Source organism: Balaenoptera physalus, assembly GCF_965194825.1.
Source record: "Balaenoptera physalus genome assembly, chromosome: X".
NCBI classification, from domain to species: Eukaryota; Metazoa; Chordata; class Mammalia; order Artiodactyla; family Balaenopteridae; genus Balaenoptera; species Balaenoptera physalus.
Window position 1 is genome coordinate 31,597,561 of NC_138903.1, and position 23,876 is coordinate 31,621,436.

Here is a 23,876-nt window from a genome sequence, read left to right on the forward strand (position 1 = left end):
AACGCCTAAGTCAGGCCCAAGATGTTCTATTACTAAACTGTTTTCCGAACAACAGCATAACCACCTGCGTGCTACAATGCTGCCTGTGTGTCTGGCTGATGGGAGCCAATAAACACCCCACGCACCTGTGTTTCCACAGTCGTGAGGCAGGAGAACGACACTATTTCCTAGGGGAAGAGAATAAAGGCAGACGTGTCACCAGTCCAGCTGTGAGTGAGGTTAAGTCCAGGAAAGGAGCCTTCTAGGGCCACATGGAGACTCATCTCTAAGGATCTCTGAGATCGGGAAGTCCCCTCATTCCAATTCGCAGTGATATCTGGTGACAGAAGTTTCTCGCATTCAGGCAGTTGAGGGAACAGTCAGCCAGACGATATGGGAATGCTCGCGACGAGACGCCTGCTGCCGAGATAACGCCCAGCTGTGATTTTTATTTCTCTCTGTTTGGATAACACGACTCGTTCTTACTGCCTTCACTGAGATAGACTGCCAAAGAAACGGCCAGTTTGGAAGAACACACACTGAAAAATCAACATTCCCCGACTCATCTTGAGATCACGGCAGCAACAGGAACGTATTTCCAAAGAGCCAGAATAAAACAGCAGGAAGTCGAGGAGAGATGTGGTCTTGCCAGACTGTGGCATCATCTCGCACAAACACACAGAACTGAGGGGGGGGGGCATGAGACTTTCACCGCAATATTATGGATTTCTTGGAAATATCAAATGTCAAGCACAACACGGTCCCCACTGCAGCCACCGATCTTTCGGTAACTTCCATTTATTCCTATTTCCCTCCTCTGTTCATTTGCCACTTGCACAAAATAAAAAGATGCCAAATTGGTTTCATTTTTAAATCCTAATATTAGTCAATATATATGCCCCTCGGGAAATGGGTTTGGCTCATAAATGCAGAGCCTTGCTCATTTTTCCTCTTAATGTGGATGTGATTACTCAAAATGCAGAGTGTTCTTATTGTCATATATGTGGCAGAGCTGTTAGTGATTATTACATAGCTGATTCCTGCAACATAGTTTGCTTCTTTTTTTAGCATGTTATTTCTGGCATGCCAATGTTTTCAGGAGGGTGGATGATGTGCAGAAGTTAGGCAGAGACAAGGATGAAAAACATTCAGGGTTTTCAATGATATTTCACCATTTGAATTTCATCTATTTCTAAAGCATATCCAGTAGCATTAAGGTAGGAGATTCCTACACCAAAGCCTGGCAACCTATATCTTATCTTTAATATGAGCAAAATGATGAAGGAACCTTACTTAGGATACGCATCATTCCTTCATGGCATGAACCCCTGCAACCCTTCTCCCCACTCATTATTCATCTTTCAGCCATGGTTTTTGCAGATGAGATATAACTTTTAAGTGCTCCACATATGGCAAGAATGTCATGCTTTTCCACCATGTAAAGGCTTTTTTTTTCCCTGATCTTTTTCATGGAAAAAATACGGAAAATAAAACATAAAATGTGAATAATGAGCAGAAATATTTATGGTCTCTATACTGCTACTCAAATATTTTCTCACACATCCTCAACTAACTCTGTATTTCATGTTATCTGTCAGAAAGTTATAAATTTCCCATGTAAACAGAGAGAAAAGAAGCTTAGCATTTCACTGAACTGAATTTGAAAATCTAGAATTTACATTTATGAATTGATATAATCTACCTACAAAGGAACAGGTTTACAGGTTCCTCAAAAGCAAAAGAATAACATGAAAAGGGAACACTAGTGTGGTTTATTTCTTACTCTTTTGAAGTATGACTAAAATATGACTCATATTTATAGCTCATAAAATATGGCTCATAGCCTCTTACCTTGAGTTCCACAGAGCTGTTAACTCCTGGAGTTAACATTCAGTAAGACTCTGAGGAGAAGGGAAGAGGGTAAACTCGTGACAGGTACAGGACTGTTTCTTCTCTTACAGCGTCACTAATCCCTGACAGGGCAGTTACAGATCACAGCTGCCTCATTTGCACCCTTGTCATTTAAGCAGTGGGGACAGGCAGTTGACGAGGAGAAGGAAGGCTTCTATCGAAGGGATCTTGGATAAGCATAGGTTTGCTTGATTCTAACCTATCAATAGATTCTTTTTTCTCTGTTAGTAACACCTAGAAAATTTAGCACAGTGACATTTTAAAATCAATGAATCATTTTTTAAAGCAACACGGATGTGCATTCAGTCACTGAAGATAGCAGTTTCCCTCATTAAAGAAAATCATCCTGCCTCTCTTGTTACTTCATTTCTTGGATGCTTCAGCTGGTGCTTTCAGTCTCTGTCCACTACTCCAGTGAGGGGGCACCGGGGCTGAAGACTCTGGTTTGTAATCCAAGACTCCATGCTCCAGCTGCTGGGGTAACCAAAAGAGGGTATAAGGATCAAAGAAACCTACTCATGCCTATTAGATGGGAATGAACAGCTGATTCCTAGAGTGAGAGCTGGGCCACCTCGAGCTGGAGTAATTCATCGAAAGAAAGAGCTGCTGTGTCAGCCAGGATAAGGGTAATTGTAAAGATAAAAGGAATTCTCATGGCCAAGCTGAACAGGAGAGCAGGTACCTCCTCAGAACTGGGTGGAACTCAAAGGACAGATTGCAAACAGAAGGGGCTATAGCTCCACAATGAACAAGTGGGTCATTCCCCACTGGGTGTTGCTGAAATAGTCCTGGAGTAAAAGGTTCCCCCAAATAAAATAGGGCTGAAAGAGGACATTAAGAGAATTCCAGTTATTCCCTCTGCTTCCTTATTTGCTTTTTTTCTTTGAAATTATCATGAAGGTATAATTCTTTCTCTGCCTTTTTTCTGCTTTTTGGGGTTGTTGGCTTCAATTTCCCCAATAAGGAAGAGCAAAAACTAGTGAAAAGGAATTTAAAAGGCTTTTGCCCAGATAACTTTGGAATATCTTTGCCATCCATATATATTTTTCCATTTTATTCACTTCTGAAATTTATAGACAGTAGAAATCATACTTGTGCATTTCTAGGAATTTGACAAATGTATACAGTTGAGTAGCAATCACCAGAAATAATAACAAGAGTTGTATCAACCCCACAATTTCCCTTGTGCTGCCCATTTAAAAATCAGTTCCCCTACAGCCCCTAGAAAACTCTGAATTTTTAAATGTTTTTCTACATTTACCTTTTCCGTAATGTCATATCAATGGAATTATACAGTTTGGAGCTTTTTACAGTCTGGCATCTTTCACTTAGCACTTGAGATTCAGCATGTTGTTGTGCATATCAGAAGTTGTGTCTATCAAGAGATCATTCTTTTTATGGATGAGTAGTATTCCATGTTAAGGATGTATCACAGTTATTTTATTCATCTGTTAGTTGAAGGACATTTGGGCCTTTTCCAGTTTTTGGTGATTGTGAGTAAAGCCATTTCTTATTCCATTAAAATATTTTATGATTTTCCTTGTGGCTTCCTTTCTGAATTATTTTTTAGGATTTGAAATATTTAGTCATTTCATCCTATCTCTTTCTGTTACTCATTTGTGGTTAATTCCATTACGATCAGAGGATGTACTTTGTTTTATTTTTATATTTTTATTTATTTTTTATCCTTACATAGTCTTTTTTATTCATGCATGCTTGTACTTCTCTAAAATAGAGCAGAGGTAGAATTTTCCTAGGAGTGGAAATTAAAAAAAATTATCTCCAAAATGGCTTTACTAAAAATATAGGAACTTGCCCATTTTTTCACCTTTACCAAAACTGGTTATTAATATTTAAAAAAATTTTTTCTCATTTTTTACTAAAACATAAAATCTTATTTTAAAGTTGTCTTAGCCTGATTCTTAGTGAGGTTGAAACATGTCCTTGTATTTATTGGCTAATTATATTTCTTCCCTGAGTTACTTTTTCTTACTCTTTTCTCATTTTTCCATTGCATTGTGTTTTTCTTTTTGATGTATTCTGATTATAAATATTTTGACTCTTGAATGTGTTGAAAATTGTTTTCCTAGTTTGTGCCTTGCTTTCTATCTTTGGCCATAATATCTTTTAAAATACAGAAATATAAAAATTTGGCCAAATATATCAAATGTTTCCTTTATGGATTTTGGAGTTTGTTTGTCAGAAATTTCATTTTTATGTAACACATCTCTGTAACATGAAAAAGCAAATTATCTTAGTATTGTATGAAAAACTTAGAAGAATAAAAGGGACAGAGTCTCAGCATGAGTTAGCCCCATTAAGGACATTCAAAATACGTGCTAATCTACAGATTCAATGCAATCCCTATCAAACTACCAATGGCATTTTTCACAGGGCTAGAACAAAAAATTTCACAATTTGTATGGAAACACAAAAGACCCCGAATAGCTAAAGCAATCTTGAGAAAGAAAAAGAGAGCTGGAGGAATCAGGCTCCCTGACTTCAGACTATACTACAAAGCTACAGTAATCAAGACAGTATGGTACTGGCACAAAAACAGAAACATAGATCAGTGGAACAGGATAGAAAGCCCAGAGATAAACCCACGCACATATGGTCACCTTATCTTTGTTAAAGGAGGCAAGAATATACAATGGAGAAAAGACTGCCTCTTCAATAAGTTGTGCTGGGGAAAATGGACAGCTACATGTGAAAGAATGAAATTAGAACACTTGCTAACAACATACACAAAAATAAGCTCAAAGTGGATTAAAGACCTAAATATAAGGCCATTCACTATAAAACTCTTAGAGGAAAACATGGGCAGAACACTCTATGACATAAATCACAGCAAGATCCTTTTTTGACCCACCTCCTAGAGTAATGGAAATAAAAACAAAAATAAACAAATGGGACCTAATGAAACTTCACAGCTTTTGCACAGCAAAGGAAACCATAAACAAGATGAAAAGACAACCCTCAGAATGGGAGAAAATATTTGCAAACGAAGCAACTGACAAAGGATTAATCTCCAAAATATACAAGCAGCTCATGCAGCTCAATATCAAAAAAACAAACAACCCAATCCAAAGATGGGCAGAAGACCTAAATAGACATTTCTCCAAAGAAGATATACAGATTGCCAACAAACACATGAAAGGATGCTCTACATCACTAATCATTAGAGAAATGCAAATCAAAACTACAATGAGGTATCACCTCACACCGGTCAGAATGGCCATCATCAAAAAATCTACAAACAATAGATGCTGGAGAGGGTGTGGAGAAAAGGGAACCCTCTTGCACTGTTGGTGGGAATGTAAATTGATACAGCCACTATGGAGAACAGTATGGAGGTTCCTTAAAAAACTAAAAATAGAGCTACCATACGACCCAGCAATCCCACTACTGGGCATATACCCTGAGAAAACCGTAATTCAAAAAGAGTCATGTACCACAATGTTCATTGCAGCTCTATTTACAATAGCCAGGACATGGAAGCAACCTAAGTGTCCATCGACAGATGAATGGGTAAAGAAGATATGACACATATATACAATGGAATATTAGTCAGCCATAAAAAGAAAGGAAATTGAGTTATTTGTAGTGAGGTGGATGGACCTAGAGTCTGTCGTACAGAGTGAAGTAAGTCAGAAAGAGAAAAACAAATACCGTATGCTAACACATATATAGAGAAACTAAAAAAAAAAAAAAAAAGGTTCTGAAGAGCCTAGGGGCAGGACAGGAATAAAGATGCAGACGTAGAGAATGGACTTGAGGACACGGGGAGGGGGAAGGGTAAGCTGGGACGAAGTGAGAGAGTAGCATTTATATATATACACTACCAAATGTAAAACAGATAACTAGTGGGAAGCAGCTGCATAGCAGAGGGAGATCAACTCGATGCTTTGTGACCACCTAGAGGGGTGGGATAGAGAGGGTGGGGGGAAGATGCAAGAGGGAGGGGATACAGGGATATATGTATACATATAGCTGATTCACTTTGTTATACAGCAGAAACTAACACAACATTGTAAAGCAATTATAACCTATAATGATGTTAAAAAAAAGACATCTACATAAAAAAATTATATGTACAGAATACAAACATTGTACTTTAATACCTAAATGATGAGACAAGATAAAATAAGAATTATATTCCTGTTGAAAAAAAAAATAGGTGCCAGGAATCCTAATGGTATCTGTTCTTTTTCTTTTTTTTTTTACTTTGTAGCTAATTCTGAATTATGCAGTTTTCCTTTTTTTTAATAGCTGATTTACATTGTTGTGTTAGTTTCAGGTTTGCAGCAAAGTTATACATACACATATGTGTATATCAGTTATACATATACATATATCCACTGTTTTTCAGAGGACATACTTTGGATGATTTCAATCCTTATAAAATTGTTAAGGTTTGTCTTATGACTTAAAAAATATGATCTAGCTTGGTGTTTGTTCCACATGACCGTGAAAACGATGCGTATTCTTCTGACGCTGGATGGTTTATTCTATAAATGGTAGTTAGGTCAAGTTGGTCGATTGTATTTTTCATATTTTCTCTATCCTTATCTTTTCTTTATCCTATACTTACTATTAATTATTCTGTTGAATGGAGTGGAGTGTTGAAGTTTTCAACTTTGTGATTTGTTTCTCTCTCCCTTCAGTCCTATCAATATTTTCTTACTGTATTTTGAAGTTCACTTTTTAGGTTCATGCATATTTAGGATTGTTACATCTTTTTGGTGTATTGACCCCCTCATCCTTACTAATAAGAGATATATTCTGTATTTAAGTCACTTACCTTTAACAGAGAAGATAGTTATATAGATACCATAACCAATGATGATATATTTTTTAAAAACCCTCACATGTAACATTGTAGAAGTATAGAAAAGGACTATAAAAAAGGGGAAGCTGAGAATAAGTCACGGAAGTAATAGCATTTAGGCTGAGCCTTAAAAGAATAGGATTATAACACCTTCAAACAGCTTAGAAAGGAACTCTAAGCGGAAAACAAAAACAAAACAAAACAAAACAAAAACACCACATGAAGAAAGGAAGTGGGAACTCCCAGCATATGAATGTCTCTGTGTAAAACTATATGGAATATTTTCCTGTCATTAAAATTATTTTACAACACTTTTAAAACTATTTAATCATATGGAGAACCCATCATTTATAGAAGGAGGCAGGAAAATAATTAGATGATTTTTGAAGTGACCACAAGAGGGTCGTTGTAGTAGGGAGGCAAAACTTGATTCAATTGTACACTTCAAAATAGTTAAAATGACAAAGTTTATGTTATACACATTTTACAACAATAAAAAAGAAGTATTTAGGAAATCAGATCCTCAGAACTTGGTGAGGTTTTAGTTGTGGGACGTTTGAGACTAATTGAGAAGGGCACACAGATATGGGGTAGTGAGTAGTTTCTGGAGCCACCCTTTGAAATATGGGGAATCAGAGGAGAGGCAAAGTTTAAAGTTTGAAAAAATTGAAGATTGAACTCTAATTTGCTTTATAATACTTCTTACTTTAATTATGTTTATTTTACTTTAGTTCATAATTGAGGAGCTACTGGAGTAATTCTCTAAAACTTGAGTAAATATTTAGATGGTCAAAGTTGTATCCTTGATTTTACTTCAAGACTGCTTTCATCATGGTGCCCTTTTTTTTTTTTTTTGGCCATAACAAAATCTATCAGTAAGACCAAGTGTATTTATGAATAATTAAATCAAATATAAGGTTAGAAATGAAGGTGAGTGAGACTTTCAAAATAACTCAGTTTTCATGGTAACAGAGAATACAGACTCAAAGACCCAATGCAGCCAAAAATAAATACATTAATTAATTTTAAAAAAAGAATTGTAAAATATGCCAACATTGGAGATTAGATCATTATGGCAAGCTGATTATACACATGCACTTTTTTACCCATGTATTATTTCTTAAAATGATAGAAAATAGCAGACACCAAAGAATGCTGGTAAACAAGAATTGGTGGGATAGGTGGCTCATAAATTTAGAGAAATTTCTAGAAGTTGGAAAAAAGGAGGAAATTGATTAAAGAAGACACTACACTATGTATTGAAAAAAATTCTGGGGAAATAAGAACAGATACTGAAAAATACCAAAATCAAATTAAAAAATAAAATAATGGAGTAGATTCTCCAGGGCATTTACCAGGGTAATTAATTAAAGAACTACATTCTGAATAAAGAGTGAAACCTTCCTTTTCCATCTTATATTGCAGTTCAGTTGATAATCTGAACCTTGTTTCTCATTAGAAATACTAAGATAGTTTTAAAAAATACTGATGCCTGGGCCCCTCTCCTAGAGATTCTGAGTTAGTTGTTCTGTATTGAAGTCTGGGCATTGGGATTTTCTTACAGTTTCCTAGGTGATTCCCATGTGCATCCAAAGTTGAGATCCACTGCACTAAAGGGAGTAAATCACTCTTCTGGACTTTTATTCCCCAGAGAATGTAGAGTTTGAGAGAGAGGAGCAGAGCAAGAGGTAATTCAGAAACCCCAAAACACATGCAGAGGAGGACTGAATGGAGAGGCAGATCTTCTCAGGAGGTATATGCACTGAATACCTCATGTGTCAGGGTAAGATGCTCCTTCTTGTAGCAAGTGAGGCTCTTCATGAAGTTCCCTACCAGAACCTTTGTCTGACTATTGACACTTTCTGCCTTTGCACACCAGGAGTGCCGTTATCCCTGCAGGTGGGGAAGCAGACCTGTGTAGCTGCAGAAACCTGTATTATTGTCTTTTACCACAACATAATCTTTAATTCATAAAAATTAATCAAAAATCAAGAATCATGGGATATGGAGCAAAACCAACAGCATTAAAAAGAAAGACATTGAAAAAACATTTAAAAAAAAGACCTTGACTCTAAAACAGAATTTAGATTTAGAATGGAAATTCTAAACTGCTTATTAATACTCTGAGAGCGATTTTAAGATATTGAGTGGATACAGGAACAAACTGCAGTGAAATGAACAAAAATAAAGATTTTCATAAAGTATATATGAGCAGGTATATGATAATAAGATTGAAAATACGGTAAGTAGAATGAACATAGCTGAAAGAAGAGTTAGGAATATGAAGGTAAAAATAAAAAAGTCATAACATGAGTAAAGAGGAAAAGGCATAAAAGTAAGAAAAAAAAACCCCAAAGTAAACAGACATGGAGAATCAGCCGTGGACTTTCAGAATATATTTAAAAGAAATTCCAGAAGGCAAAAATTAAACCAAGTCTAAACAAAACAAAATAAAGAAGAAATACTTTATTAATAAATAAGAGAAAAGCATTTACAAGAGCTGGAAAAAGGCAAAATCCAGGGTTTAAGAGTCAGTCAAATTAGGGTGAATGTAAAAAGACCCACTGCTAGTGACATAATCTAGCTAAATTTTAGAACTTCAAGAAACAAGGAGAAATTCTAAAAGCATGGGGAGGGGGTCAGGAAAAAGCTTACCTATAAAGTTGTGGAAACCCATTTGGTATCAGACTTCTCATCATTAACAACAGAAGCTAGCAGACGATTATCCAGCATCTTCAAAGTTTGAGATAAAATGATTTGGCACCTCTTATTCTATACTAAACCAGTTAAGCAAAATAATAGCATTTTTCGTCAGGTAAATATTCATAAATGTTAAAACCATACACCTCATCTGTAAGAATTGCCTAAAACATGTAAACATTCAACATAAGAACAAAAATATGGGAAACAAGAAACAGTAGTGAGATACACACTGGTAATTAAATGTTAATTAAACAATTACTGAAGCATGATGTTAAAAAATGACAATCATGAAACAAAAATTTTTTATGAAAAATAATGAAATTTGCTGGTGCGAAATTAAAGAGAGTGATAGTATACCATGACTATTGCAGTTTTCAGAAGCAAAAGATAGCTATTTATCCTGTCATGATTTTGATAGTACAAGTGGAAGATTAAATATTAGTTCAAAGTAACGACATAGGAAATGAAAACGATGTTAGTATTTGTTAAATCTAATTGGTGGATAAATGGTAATTTGTTGAATAAGTTCATGTTTATTAAATTTTTTGCATAGTTTAAAATGAAAATATGTTAATTTAAAAATAAAAACTGAAGAACAATCAAATAATAAGTAATTACTAGAAGAAAATAAGATACAAGAATTTCAACATAAAGAGCTCAAAATGGAATAAATTAAAATTGTTAAATATAAAAGAACCACAAAATATTTACTCTTGCTTACAAAAGGAAAATGGATAGTGCAATATTGATCTCAGAAAAGATAGAACTCATGGTGAATGCATTAAGTGGACATAATAGTTTATTTCATGTTCATGAAAATTTCAGTCCAGGAAAACACAGTGGTCTTGAATCTCTTTGTCCCTAATAATTTGTCTTCAAAATATTTAAGGCAAAATATGAATAATAATTTTAAGGAGAAATGAACAAATCTACCATCTTAGTGGGACATCAGTGTGCATTAAAAAGATAAATTAAGTAGACCAAAAAGAATTAATGATATTGAAGATTTAAATAATGCTAGTAAGAAGGATGAGTATTGAGAATAAGAAATTCTCATACATGTTTGGAAAAATCAACTCTGCAGTAACTCAAAACAATCTCAAAAAAAAATTAGAAAAAAGGAAAAAAGAAAAGAAAAAGGGAAAACCTCTATAAGTAACAATCACTAAATGTAATGCAATAAAAATGGAAAATACAACAGGATAGCTCTAAATTCTGAGCTTTATAAAGGTTAATAATTAATAATAATAGTTATATACAAAATTAAATATTTAAATTATTTATGATGGAAATTATAAATAATATGAAAATGAGAAAAAATGAGAATACTTCATATGAAAACTTTAGAGTAAAACCAAAGAAAAATTCAGGGAAAAAATGTATAACTTAAAACATATATTTTTTAAATTTGTAGCTTCAAATGCATATTAAAATATATTTCAAGTATATAAAATATATATAAACAGAATGAAAACAAAAAAACCAAAATATTAAGACAATTAAATAAGTTAATTATTGGAAAAAATTGATAAGGGAGCCAAAAGTTGCTTCTTTGGAAAGATTAATAGAATAGTTTTGTTAGGTTAATTTTGAGAGCAGGGATGAACAGAGAAAGAGAATGAGAGGGGGTGAGAAGGAGAATGAGAGAAAGAAACAACATGCACACAGAATGAAAAAGGACTCATAGTCAAATGAATTGAAGATACTATAACATTAAAAAAAAAAAAAGTTCCTTCTGTTACATCATCAAGGCATGTGAAAATTTAGAGAAATTATTTTCTGAGAAAATATAAATCACTCAAATTAGGCCGAAGTGTTACAAAACCTGACTATATAAGCCACCAGGCAATAAATGGGAAAAAGTTGGTAAAATATCTTCCCTATATAGACATTAAACACAGGCAGTGTTTAAAGATCAGTCCTACTAATCCTTTAATGAAGTTGATATATAAATTTTTTTCAGAGCATAGAAAAAGTGATTGACATTTGTCACACTTATTCTTTGAGGCTTGACTGTAATTAAGACATCAAATTGATAAGGACAGATCACACACAACACACACATAAACACAAACACATGCACACTCAGACCTATACACCAGTCAGACAATGACAATAAAGGCAAAAAGTTCCAAATTAAATACTAACACACTGCATCCTCTCTGTATTAAGATAAAAAAATTTTTATTCTTAGAATACAATATTGAATCAACATTGAGAAATCCATTAACGTGCATTATTACCTTTTGAAACAAAAAGAGGAGAAAATAAATGTTGAAAAGCATTTTATTAAAAATCCCTTATCTCTGTTTTTTAAAAAAAATTTGGACAAATTAGCAATAAAGGAAACTTCCTTAATTTGATCAATGAAATTTACCAAATTTGATCAGATGACACTAGTTTTTCAATATTAAAGGATGCTTCCCCATAAAAATCAGGAACAAAACAAGGTTAGCTCCTCTTATTAAATATTACATAGGTAATCCATGGAAGTAAAATATAATAAAGAAAGTAAAGAAGAACATACAGGTTAGAAAGGAAGAGAGAAAACTATCATCCTTTATAGATTATATGATTTTCCATGTACAGTTTCCAAGAGAATTAAATGAGAAAATAGTTACAACTCTTAAAAAATTTATTAGATGCCTGTGTGCAAGATAAATTTACAGATCATCTTTTCCTATATACTAGCACCAGTAATTATTTAAAAATGTAACATGGGATAAAAATAATAAATACGATGTACATAAGAATAAATTGACCAAAATCTGTGGAAGACTTTTATAGATATATGGATAAAGCCTTATTTTGGGGTGTAAAGGAAGAACTTAAAAGCAAAGAGAGAAAACATAGCTATCTATGGGAGTCTTGCTGTAAGTAGGCTTACCCCACTGTCAAAAAGCTTCTTGGCTTAAATGTGCTGCAGACATCATGATTCTTATTAAAATGGAATAGAAGTGAAATAACTGAATCGGTATAAAATTAAATACAATTTTAATAAAAGAATATTGTACACAACTTGATAGGATTCTCAAATTATCTCGAAGAAAGATTATATAAACAGACACAAACGCATATATATACACATATACTTGTATATATGTATGTATAAATTTTTAAAAAACAATTTTGGCTGCATTGTGCAGCATGTGGGATCTTAAATCCCTGACCAGGGATCAACTTCCACCCCTTACAGTGGAAGCACAGAGTCTTAACCACTGGACCACCAGGGAAGTCCCTGTATGTATATATTTTAATAAATGGTTAAGATGTTACTTTATATCAGTGAGCAAAGGAGGGGATATTCAGTGGTGTTGTAAAAATTTGGCCATATACTTGGAAATAAAGTGTTAGTTATTTACCTCATCCCATATATGAGAATATATTTTAGGTAGATTCTAGGCCTAAATAATTATTATTATTAGATGAACATATTGGAGAATGTTTTTACAATTCTTGAATTTGATTTCTCAAGTGACATTCGAAATCTCAAAGACATTAGGAAAACCAAGAGTTAAACTTGATGCTATAAAAAGAATCTGTTTTTTTTTTTTAACATCTTTATTGGAGTATAATTGCTTTACAATGGTGTGTTAGTTTCTGCTCCACAACAAAGTGAATCAGTTATACATATACATATGTTCCCATATCTCTTCCCTCTTGCATCTCCCTCCCTCCCACCCTCCCTATCCCACCCCTCTAGGTGATCACAAAGCACCTAGCTGATCTCCCTGTGCTATGCGGCTGCTTCCCACTAGCTAGCTATTTTACGTTTGGTAGTGTATATATGTCCATGCCACTCTCTCGGTTTTTCATCAAAGTTAAAAATTATGTGTAAAATGGAAGAAAATATTTGCAACATATTAAGCAAAGAATATTCATAATATTGTTGATACATTATTGAATTACACTGGTGAAAACAGTACAGTTAAATTTAATTTCATAAGGAAAAACAATAGACAGTTGGTTGAAGTATATGGTCAGGAAAGAGATCAGCAGAAAGTTTCAAAGGGTCAGTATATCCCTGGGAAGATGCTTAACAACACAAGTAAGATCACGAATGCATATTTATGTTTGCCTGTCACACAGTAAAGAGTTAACAGAAATAGAGTTACAAATGTAGAAAACAAACTTATGGTTACCAGAGGGGAAGGAGGGGCGTGAGGGATAAATTGGTAGATTGGGTCTGACATATACACACTACTGTATATAAAATAGATAACTAATAAGGACCTACTGTATAGCCCAGGGAACTCAATACTCTGTAATGACTCAGTACTCTGTAATGAACTCAATACTCTGTAATGTAATATGGGAAAAGAATGTAAAAAATGTGGATATATGTATATGTATAACTGATTCACTTTGCTGTACACCTGAAACTAACACAACATTGTAAATCAACTATATTCCAATTAAAAAAAAAAAAAGATTGACAGTGTGGGCAAGGGGACGAGTATATGCTGATTCTCATATACTGTTGATTTGAGTGTATCCTGGTACAAACCCTGTGTGGGAGAGTGGCACAATTTCCTAAAGTTTTAAATGTGTGTACTTTGATCCAGCAATTCCAGTTCTGGATACCTACCTTAAAAAGTCATTAACAGTGTGTTTGGTGGTGCATAGGTTGTTTTTAATGATGTTCATCATAAGATTGTTGCAGTAAACATTTTGACTGAAATGCTGAGTTGTTACTGTGAAGAAAGTGTGATTTTAGATTTTCACTCCATCCTTAATCTGTTCTGTTTTAACTTTTTAAAAGCCTTTTGAAACAATTTGACATCTCAAAATACATCTGAAAACCTCTTATTATCTTGAGAACTTGCTCAAGCTGGATAAGTGGAATACAGTGGATTTCACTGATTTTATTGCTTTTCTGTAATTTGTTGCTGGCACTAGGGAAATCAAAGTAAGTGAAAATATTATCTAGAGTGCTAGATATTGACATTTATTAAAAGGATTATTTAAATGATACTATTTGTGGAGGAGTGTTGCAGTTTTTGGAAACGCCTTCTGTGCCAGAGAGCTTCCTCCTTTGTCAAGTATGAGATATTTTACTTCTGTTAATGTCAGAGGCTGCACAGCTAGAAGTCTTGCTACGGTATCACACACAGAATGACTTTTAGGATGGAAATTAGAATAGAACTGAAAATGGGAAACGGTATCTTTGACAAGTGAATATTTCCAATTTATGTACTGTATTCTGGAACTAAAAGAAAAGTAATGGAAATTTCTTTCAAATTCAGATTGGTTTTTCAACCACACTTATAAAATTACTACCATCATAATCAGTGTTGAGAGGCAGAATAATTTTGTAGATAGAAAGCAGGTTTAAGCACTTGTTTTAGGACCTAATTACATTCTATTCTGACTTGTGCATTATTATTGTAAAGTATGTGTGTTCACAACATTTAATAGTATTTTATGTTTTGGCCACATTATAAATACAAGGTGATCATAAATAAATATCACCTGATTATAAATATCAGGTGATTTGATTTTAACAGTAAAGTCTAAACAACTCTACTACTCACATTCACAAGTATAAAATTGCTAAAGGAAAGAGACCTCAAGAGAAGGCTGAAAGTGCAAGTAAGACCAGAATACTACCTAATATTATCTTGTGTAGCAAACAAAACAAGAAATGTATTTATAAATCATTCTGATTGATATCTATATCTTAGAATTGTGAAACTTGTATTCACTGCTTTATAAGAACCTAATATTTAATTTATGACTCAGAAGGGAGAAGCAGATCTTCCCTGAATTTGGGCTATAGATTTTATAGAACCACCATGTTACATTCCAACCAATAACGTATGGGAATTTCTCTGTTGCATTTTCCTGCCAACACTTGGTAATATCAGACACATTAAGTAGCGGATCATATGGTATACAATGACATGAAAATTTTATTATAATTATTATTTTTTTCTGGTTAGTGGGGAAGTAGAATATCTTTCTTATGTTGTGAGCCATTCAAGATTTTTCTTCTGTTAAACACACACACACACACACATACAATAAATATTATCTACATATATATCTACGTCTTTGTTTTGTATACTAATGCTGAGTCCATTAGAATTAGAGTCACTCCAAGCATGTTTTCTCACACTGTGGCTCATATTTTAACTTTACTTATGGCATCTTTTGGAGGAAGATTATAATTTGCTAAAGATAAATGCATAGTTTTTTTTCTTTCTCAGTTCCTCTTTTTGGGTCTTTTTTCTCTTCTCCTTTACTGCTCCAATGTCATAACATATTTCCTATATTTTCTTTTAATATTTTTATGTTTTAATTTTTCTCATCAGGTTTCAGTTCATATTTGATTTGTGTAGTGTATGCAGTGAAAAAAAAAGTTTTTCCATATGAATGCAAGATGTATCAGTGACTTTTATAGAATCAAATAGCGCATTCTCCTCCTCATACATTCATAATATAATCTCTCTTATACCAAATTCTTGGTGTGTATGCATATGCATACATGCATGTTAACATACTTATAGACTCGATTTTTTGCTGTTGTTGTATTGATTATCCCTAAATTACTGTCAACATCACATTTAAAAAATGACTATATGCTTTTAATAAGCCTTAATGTCTTAGAGTATCCCTCCTAGAGTTCTTCAAAATTATCTTACTATTATGGCCCTTTTAAATTTCCACATGCATTTTTGGATCACTTACTCAATTCCTAAAAAATATTTGTTTGAAATCCATTGAACTCATAGATTAATTAAGGAACGGAAAGGTTGACATCTTTACAACATGTGATCCTCCTATCCATTGTAGATAATCTATGCATCTAAAAATGTTAGCTCTTCCTTTGTCTATAACAATAAACTTTTATTAATTTCTCCATTATGTCTGATATCTTTTATTAGATTTATTCCTGGGTGCCTCTGAAATATTATCAACTATTTTTTAAAAGAAAATAATAAGCCCAATTGGTTGTGTACATTTTCTAATGCTATAAAATGGCAGTTGATTACTTACAAACTTGTAAATATTCTTTAAGCAAAGCAACATATGATTGTGCAGTACCTCTGGGCTAGAGTGGGGAGCTCATACTGCCACAGGCTTGAAGGATATGAATACAGCTACTTGAGAGGAGCTGTGGATTCCCATAGAGGAAAGCAGGAGTAAGTGGGAGGGAGGTTAGGGGGGATGATCCAGGAAAATCAGTACTCTGCTTTCATATTTCTTTTGTTTTCCAGTTTCTTACTAGTATCTCTCATTGACTGAACTCAACTCAGAGCCTGAGGGCTAGGGAAGCTGTGGATTCAGTGTGTAAAGAATAGCCTCTTAGGGCACAGAGTAGAATGGGAAAGGATCTAGAGTAGATCTTGGGGGCAAACAGAAGATATACAACACTCTTCTAGCTGTTTTTATTAGTTAGAGTTCTCCAGAGAAGCAGAGTCAATAGGATACAAGTATTGGCTCATGCAATTGTGGAGACTGAGAAGTCCCATGATCTGCTGTCTGCAAGCTGGAAACCGAGGAAAGCTAGTAGTGTAGTTTGAAAGCGTGAGAGTCAGAGAGCTGATAGTGTAGTTCTAGTCTGGGTTGGAATGCCTAAGAACCAGGTCAAACAGTCAGGCAGAGAGCAAATTCAACCTTCTTCCACCTTTTTCTTCTATTCAGGCTTTCAGTAGAATGGATGATGCCCATCTACACTGGGGAGGGCCATCTGTTTACTATGTCCACTAATTCAAATGCCAGTCTCTTCCAGAAACACCTTCCCAGACACACCAAGAAATAATGTTTAGCCAGCTATCTGGTCATCCCTTGGCCCAATCAAGTTGATATAAAATTAACCATCGTAGTAGTTTACACATATTAACTCAACCTTTACAACACCCCTATGAGATAAATGCTTTTATATTCATTTTATAAATGAAGAAGTTGAGGAAGAGACAGGTTTAGTAATTTTACTGAAGTCTCACAGTCAGTAAGTGGTGGAGCTGGGCTTTTGACCCTAGCTGACTGATTGCCAAATCCGTACTCTTAAACATATTCCCCTTATGTTTTATCTGGTAATGGTGAAATAACATTAATAACATGAATAAATATGGTACTATTCTTTCATAGCAGATGAAATTTTGATTGAAATTAAATTGAAACTATAAAATAATGTGGGGATAATTTACATATGTGTCTTCCAAGTCAGTCTATCGATTCATGTAGGTTTTCTTTAATAATAAGCTTGGTAGTTACTTCTAAAAAAACCTTGCACAACTTTTATTAGATTTATTCTTAGCTATATTTTTGTTGCTATTGTAATGTTTTTTTAAAAAAATAACTACATGATCTATCTCTGTGTAGATTGGGTTCCTCTTAATTTTTGTATATTAATTTTTCTAGCAAACTTGCTAAACTCTCATATTAATTATGTAAATTTAACTGTAGTTACTTTTTGGTTTCTATATAGACAAATATCTTCAGTGAATAATGACAATTTTGTGTATACCTTTCCAATCATTCTATTTTTAATTTGTTTTTTCTTGCATGTCCTCCATTACAATGCTAAACAGAAGTGGTGATAATAGATAGTCTTGTCTTATTCATTATCTTAAAAGAAATATTTCCTTCATTTCACCATTGAGTTATATGTTTGCTTTTTTTTTAGTTTTTTAAATTAATTCATTAATTTTTATTTATTTATCTTATTTTTGGCTGCGTTGGGTCTTCGTTGTTGCGTACGGGCTTTCTCTAGTTGTGACAAGCAGGGGCTACTCTTCGTTGCAGTGCGAGGGCTTCTCATTGCGGTGGCTTCTCTTGTTGCGGAGCACAGGCTCTAGGTGCACGGGCTTCAGTAGTTGTGACATGCAGGCTTTAGAGCGCAGGCTCAGTAGTTGTGGCGCACAGCCTTAGATGCTCCACGGCATGTGGGATCTTCCTGGACCAGGGCTCGAACCCGTGTCCCTTGCATTGGCAGGCGGATTCTTAACCACTGCGCCACCAGGGAAGTCCCGCAAGTGAATTTTTGAGAGAGTTGTCTACAGGAGGGAGGGGGACAGAATCAAACAAAGATGTAGACTCAAGTACAGTTTGGTCTTGGAGTACCCCTCCAGAGATTTCCTGTTTTGAGACAAATGGGCTAAGCTTTTGTAATTAATATCAGTTCATCAGTGGCTGCTCCCAGTAGGACAGCACATGTGTAGGGCATGCAGATGAGGTCAGTTCTCCAGAGAAGCGTTACAACAGCTGGAGGATGTGTGTACCGACTGGTAAAAGGGATCTGATCAGGATACCAAAAACAATTTATACAGTTTATTATTATTTTATTTAGGATTGTTTGTAGCTAGATCAGGGGTCTGAGGGCCAAATCCAGACCACAGCCTGTTTCTGTAAATAAAGTTTTATTGAAACACAGCCATGCTGATTCATTTACATATTGTCTATGGCTGCTTTTGTGCTACAAGAGCATAGTTGAGTAGTTGCAATGGAGACTGTCTGGCCCACAAAGCCTAAGTTTTTGCCATCTGGCCCTTTACAGAAAAAGATTGCAAACCTTTATCTAGATTCATGTTGAGATTGGTCATTCTTTTAAGACTTCCTTTTGTTTGTTGGTTTGTTTTATGGTATCAAGTTTATAATAATTTTGATTATTATAATCAAATGCACTGTTCTACATTTTTCTAGACATTGGAATATTTTGAGTAAGTTGGTAAAATTTTCCTTAGAGCTCACTGGTAAAACTTGCTAAGTGTGGAATCTTATTTGTGGGAAAGTTTTAAAGATCTGATACAATTTCTTTAACTATTTAGCTATTTTAAAAGGCTATTTATATTTCCCATATCCTTTTGTATCAATATTATTTAACAATATTTTTATAAATATGTTTACATGAGCTAAGTTTTATGTTTCTTGACGTGTAGTTGTTTATTTCATCTTCTCAACTTTTAATTTTCTGTGACATCTTTAATATCCCCCTTTTTTATTATGTTTTATTTTGACTTTCCTATCTTTTTGTCACTTTTATTAGTCTTTTCAAATAATCAATATTGCTGATTTTTTTGTTTTTTCATTGTTTTCTTATTTGTTTCTAATTTAGTAAGTTGTGCTTGTACCTGTATTATGTCTTCATCTTACTTCCCTTAGATTCTATTGTTCATTTTCAAATCTTTTCCGTTATGTTTGGTTTATAAATTTCAATCTTTCTGTTTCTCAACATGAATGCTTATTTTAAGTATTTTTCTATGTATCTATCATCTATCTATCTTTCTAGCCTGGTTAAGTCATTTAACCATGAGTTGTTTTATAATTTATAAATATACAAGGCCTTTCTAATTATCATTTATTACTGATTTTAACTTAATTGCTTTGTATCAAGGAACATATTGTGTATGATTGCAATTTATTAACATTTTTGTTTGCTTTATGATAAAATGTGTAGCCATTAAAAAATGTTTCATGTATGATTGAATGACTTTAAGGTTTAGTATATTTCCACAATTCTGGTAAGTTCTCTGCTAGTAGATCTCTAATTGGATTTCCAGCAGGAGAGGATAGAGAAAATGGAAGCTTGTTTTTCAAAGATATTAGTCCTTCTTATTCTATCTTCCATTTCTCTCTTTTTTTAACTTTTAACAAGTTTAACATTTCTCTTAATCTCTAATATACTTGCTACCATTTTTCCTCTATTATACATTCTGGATAATTTCTTTGTATCTATCGATTATTAATTTTTCCTCATTTCTATTGAATCTGTTGTTTAGCTGAACTTGCGTATTTAAGTTCTCAACACACACACACACAAGTGGTAAATATGTGAGGTAATTGATGTGTTAACTTGATTGTGGTAATCATTTCGCTGTATATTCATATATCAAGTCATAACATTGTATACCATAAATATATACAATTTTATTTGTTTGTTATACCTCAATAAAGCAGAAATAAAGAAACGTTAACTTGATTGATTAGATCTCGGCCTATATAACACATGAACTGATATTGCGTATCCCCCAATTTTTTAAAATAAAGATTCCATAATCTATTGTATATGTATGTTTAGGGGCAGAAAACATACCCTCAAGAGAGGTACAGCTCATAGTTTTAGATACTTTAGTAGTAAATCATGACTGTATTACTCTCTAGGTGACTTTAGCAAGGTGAATTAGAAGCATGTAGATATTTAGATATCAAGTCAGCCTCAGCCCTTTATTTAAAAAAAGGCTATGTGGTACATTTTGAGTGTCAAGGATGAATACTTTTCCATATGAACTACATCTGTTGGGAGAACACATTAGTGGTTGAATACTAATAAATCAGCTATTCTTTGGAATGTATTTTGTTCTGTGTTGCATTTATAGAAGAATAATGTCCACATTAGGGAACTGATGATTCCAGAATACTCAGTATTTGTCAGGCCATGTGTGGCATGTTGAGTTCAGTTCCGGATACCACATTTTAGGAGGCTCTTTGAAAGACTGGAATATGTTCAAAGGAAGCTGAGTGGGAAGGTGAAATGGTGACAGGAGGAATTAGTGAAAATTTGGGAAATGTTTAGCTTGGAGATCAGTACACGTAGAAAGCATGTAAGAGCTGTCTTTAAGAATTGGAGGGAGGACTTCCCTGGTGGCTCAGTGGTTAAGAATCTGCCTGCCAATGCAGGGGACATGGGTTCAAGCCCTGGTCTGGGAAGATCCCCACATGCCGTGGAGCAACTAAGCCCGGGCACCACAACTACTGAGCCTGTGCTCTAGAGCCCGCGAGCCACAGCTACTGAGCCCGTGCGCCTAGAGCCCATGCTCTGCAACAAGAGAAGCCACCGCAATGAGAAGCCCACGTACCACAACGAAGAGTAACCCCGGCTCGCCACAACTAGAGAAAGCCCGTGCACAGCAATGAAGACCCAATGCAGCCAAAAATAAATAAATAAATAAATTTATTTAAAAAAGAAAAGAATTGGAAGGGTTGTCAGTCATTCAGTTCACAGTCCTTGAGCAAATATCCCACATCAGATACTGAGTATGGGACCCTGAAAGGAGCAATTATGAATAACAAGGGGGTAATCTTTTCCAGAAATACACAGGATAATTATAATCCGTATTATAATTATGTAAATTCAACCAAAAATATCACCCTGAAAAGCGATAGGGCATCATATGAGGAAGGAATTATTGAAACATATTTTAGATTGCTTCAGATTTTATAACTAGGGACAATGGGTTAAAGGAATAAGACATATATTTTCAAGAACAGTATAAGGAAGATCTTTCTGATGATTGTATTAGTCCGTTTTACAGAGATTTTACACTGAGGTAAGCCTTATTAACTCATAGAGTCATCACAACGATCATTTTGGTTGATAGTATTATTATCATTTTCACAGATGAGGAACCTGAGGCACAGAATGTTTAAGCAACTTGCCCAAAGGTCACACAGCTAGCAAGTAGATTCACAGTTTGAATCCAGACACTCAAGCTCCAGAAACTATGCTCTTAACCACTAGGCTACACTGCCTCTCCAGATAGATTATTGGTCCCTATCTCTGGAAAGTTTCTTGCACAACCTCCATGAATATCTGTCAGAAGTAATACTGCCTAGATTGAGAGACTGTTCTAGTGATCTTTGAGAACTTTCTGTTTGTTATGAGTCTGTGATGCTGCTGAGATAAACTTAGAGCAGTCAGTAGTCATTAGTTCAGAAGCTAAGAGTAATACATTGGACCTTTATTTTAAGCAGGATCAGGAAATTCTATTTTTTGTTTTGTAGTTAAGATAGATATCTGTATATCCCTACTGCTTGGCAGTTAGTCTTTTTATCTTCTAGACAGCACAGCCTTTCTATGGTCAGCAAAAACACTGTGTGTCTTAATATTCTACACCCTGAGAATATATTCCTCATGCCACACAACAATGCTGCACTCCTCATTGTTCACCAGCGTGCTTTCCTACAATTTTCCTTTTACTCCATGCCTTAACTGAAGTCTCTAAGAGCAGCAGTTCAGGTAGATTCCTGACATTCATCTCCTAAAGGAATACGTTTGAAATTCATTGAGCCTGGTTGCAACAAACTTTTTCTTGTATATTGATGGACGAGCACTCTTTTTTTTTTTTAAATATTACTGAGGGAAATTTTAAAAAATTTTATTTATCTATCTATCTATTTATTTTTGGCTGCATTGGGTCTTCGTTGCTGTGTGCGAGCTTTCTCTAGTTGTGGAGAGTAGGGGCTACTCTTCGTTGCGGTGCGCGGGCTTCTCATTGCCGTGGCTTCTCTTGTTGCGGAGCGCGGGCTCTAGGCTTGCAGGCTTCAGTAGTTGTGGCACGCAGGCTCAGTAGTTGTGGTGCACGGGCTTAGTCGCTCCGTGGCATGTGGAATCTTCCCGGACCAGGGCTCGAACCCATGTCCCCTGCATTGGCAGGCGGATTCTTAACCACTGCCTCACCAGGGAAGCCCAGCACTCTTCTAAGGACAAATCACTGAAAGATTTTAGTCTTAATAGGGTGCTTTGTTTTAGCTTCTTGGTGAAGTTTATAAAAATATTCCATGTGACAATTCACAGTGGCAGATCCATGTCTCATTTGCAGAAAGGATGCCCCATCACTGCACAGGAAGTTCACCAGTTTGTCCTGGAGCTTATATGATTTTGGTGCCCTGCTCAACTCCTCGTCCACAATGGTTCTCAGCTGAAGACCTTGTTTCCCATTTCAGTAATGTGAAAGTTCACTTCCACAAAATCCCATCACCATTATCGGCATCTGTGCTCACATGCCCTGATTTCCTTTTGGTCACTATGAACTGACTGTTCGCCCAGCAGAGATTAACATTCAATGTGTGCACTAGATCTAATTTCCTTTCTGCTTATTCGAGGACTTTGATGCAATGATCTCTCCCCTTTTCTGCAACTTAAATTTATTTATTAAGGTTGGAAAGTGTTAGGGAGGAGCAGTTATGGTACAGGGTGAAATCAAGAGTTCCCTTTTGGTGGGAATTCCCTGGCAGTCCAGTGGTTAAGACTCCATGCTTCCACTGCAGGGGACACAGGTTCCATCCCTGGACAGGGAATTAAGATCCTGCAAGAAGTGCGGTGTGGCAAAAAAAAAAAAAAAAAAAAAAGTTCTCTTTTGGAATGTTCTGTGAATTGCATGCCCAATGCAATATCGAAGTGGTTATATCAAATTGCTAGATGTATACATAAGTCTGGTATACCAACTAGGTAGGTCTCAATCACAGGCAGTAATTTTGGAAGTGAAAGTACATAAATGGTATTAAAAGCCAGAAGGTGTGACTGGGTGGATACAGAAAAGCAGAAGGTCACTGATTGAGTCTTGGAGACCTCATAGAGAAGCCAGCAAAGTAGAGTGAGTTGGAATGGCCCATGGGTCAGGAAGAAGTGCAGTGTAATGAAGGACAGAGAAGGAAAGTGTTTTAAGAAAGAAGAGGTGGACAACCATACTGACTACTGCTAAGAAATATACAAACGATAACAGATATG

The 23,876-nt window shown here is 34.9% G+C and overlaps 1 long non-coding RNA gene across 1 annotated transcript in view; it reads left to right on the forward strand.

The window, feature by feature from the left end:
- The first annotated feature begins 676 nt into the window (after positions 1-676).
- The window catches only part of LOC309652666, an 857,026-nt gene continuing 833,826 nt past the window's right edge, over positions 677-23,876 (forward strand). The window contains exon 1 of the long non-coding RNA XR_014258868.1: positions 677-5,421. This is a non-coding gene — a long non-coding RNA (uncharacterized lncRNA). The remainder of the gene's footprint in view (positions 5,422-23,876) is intronic.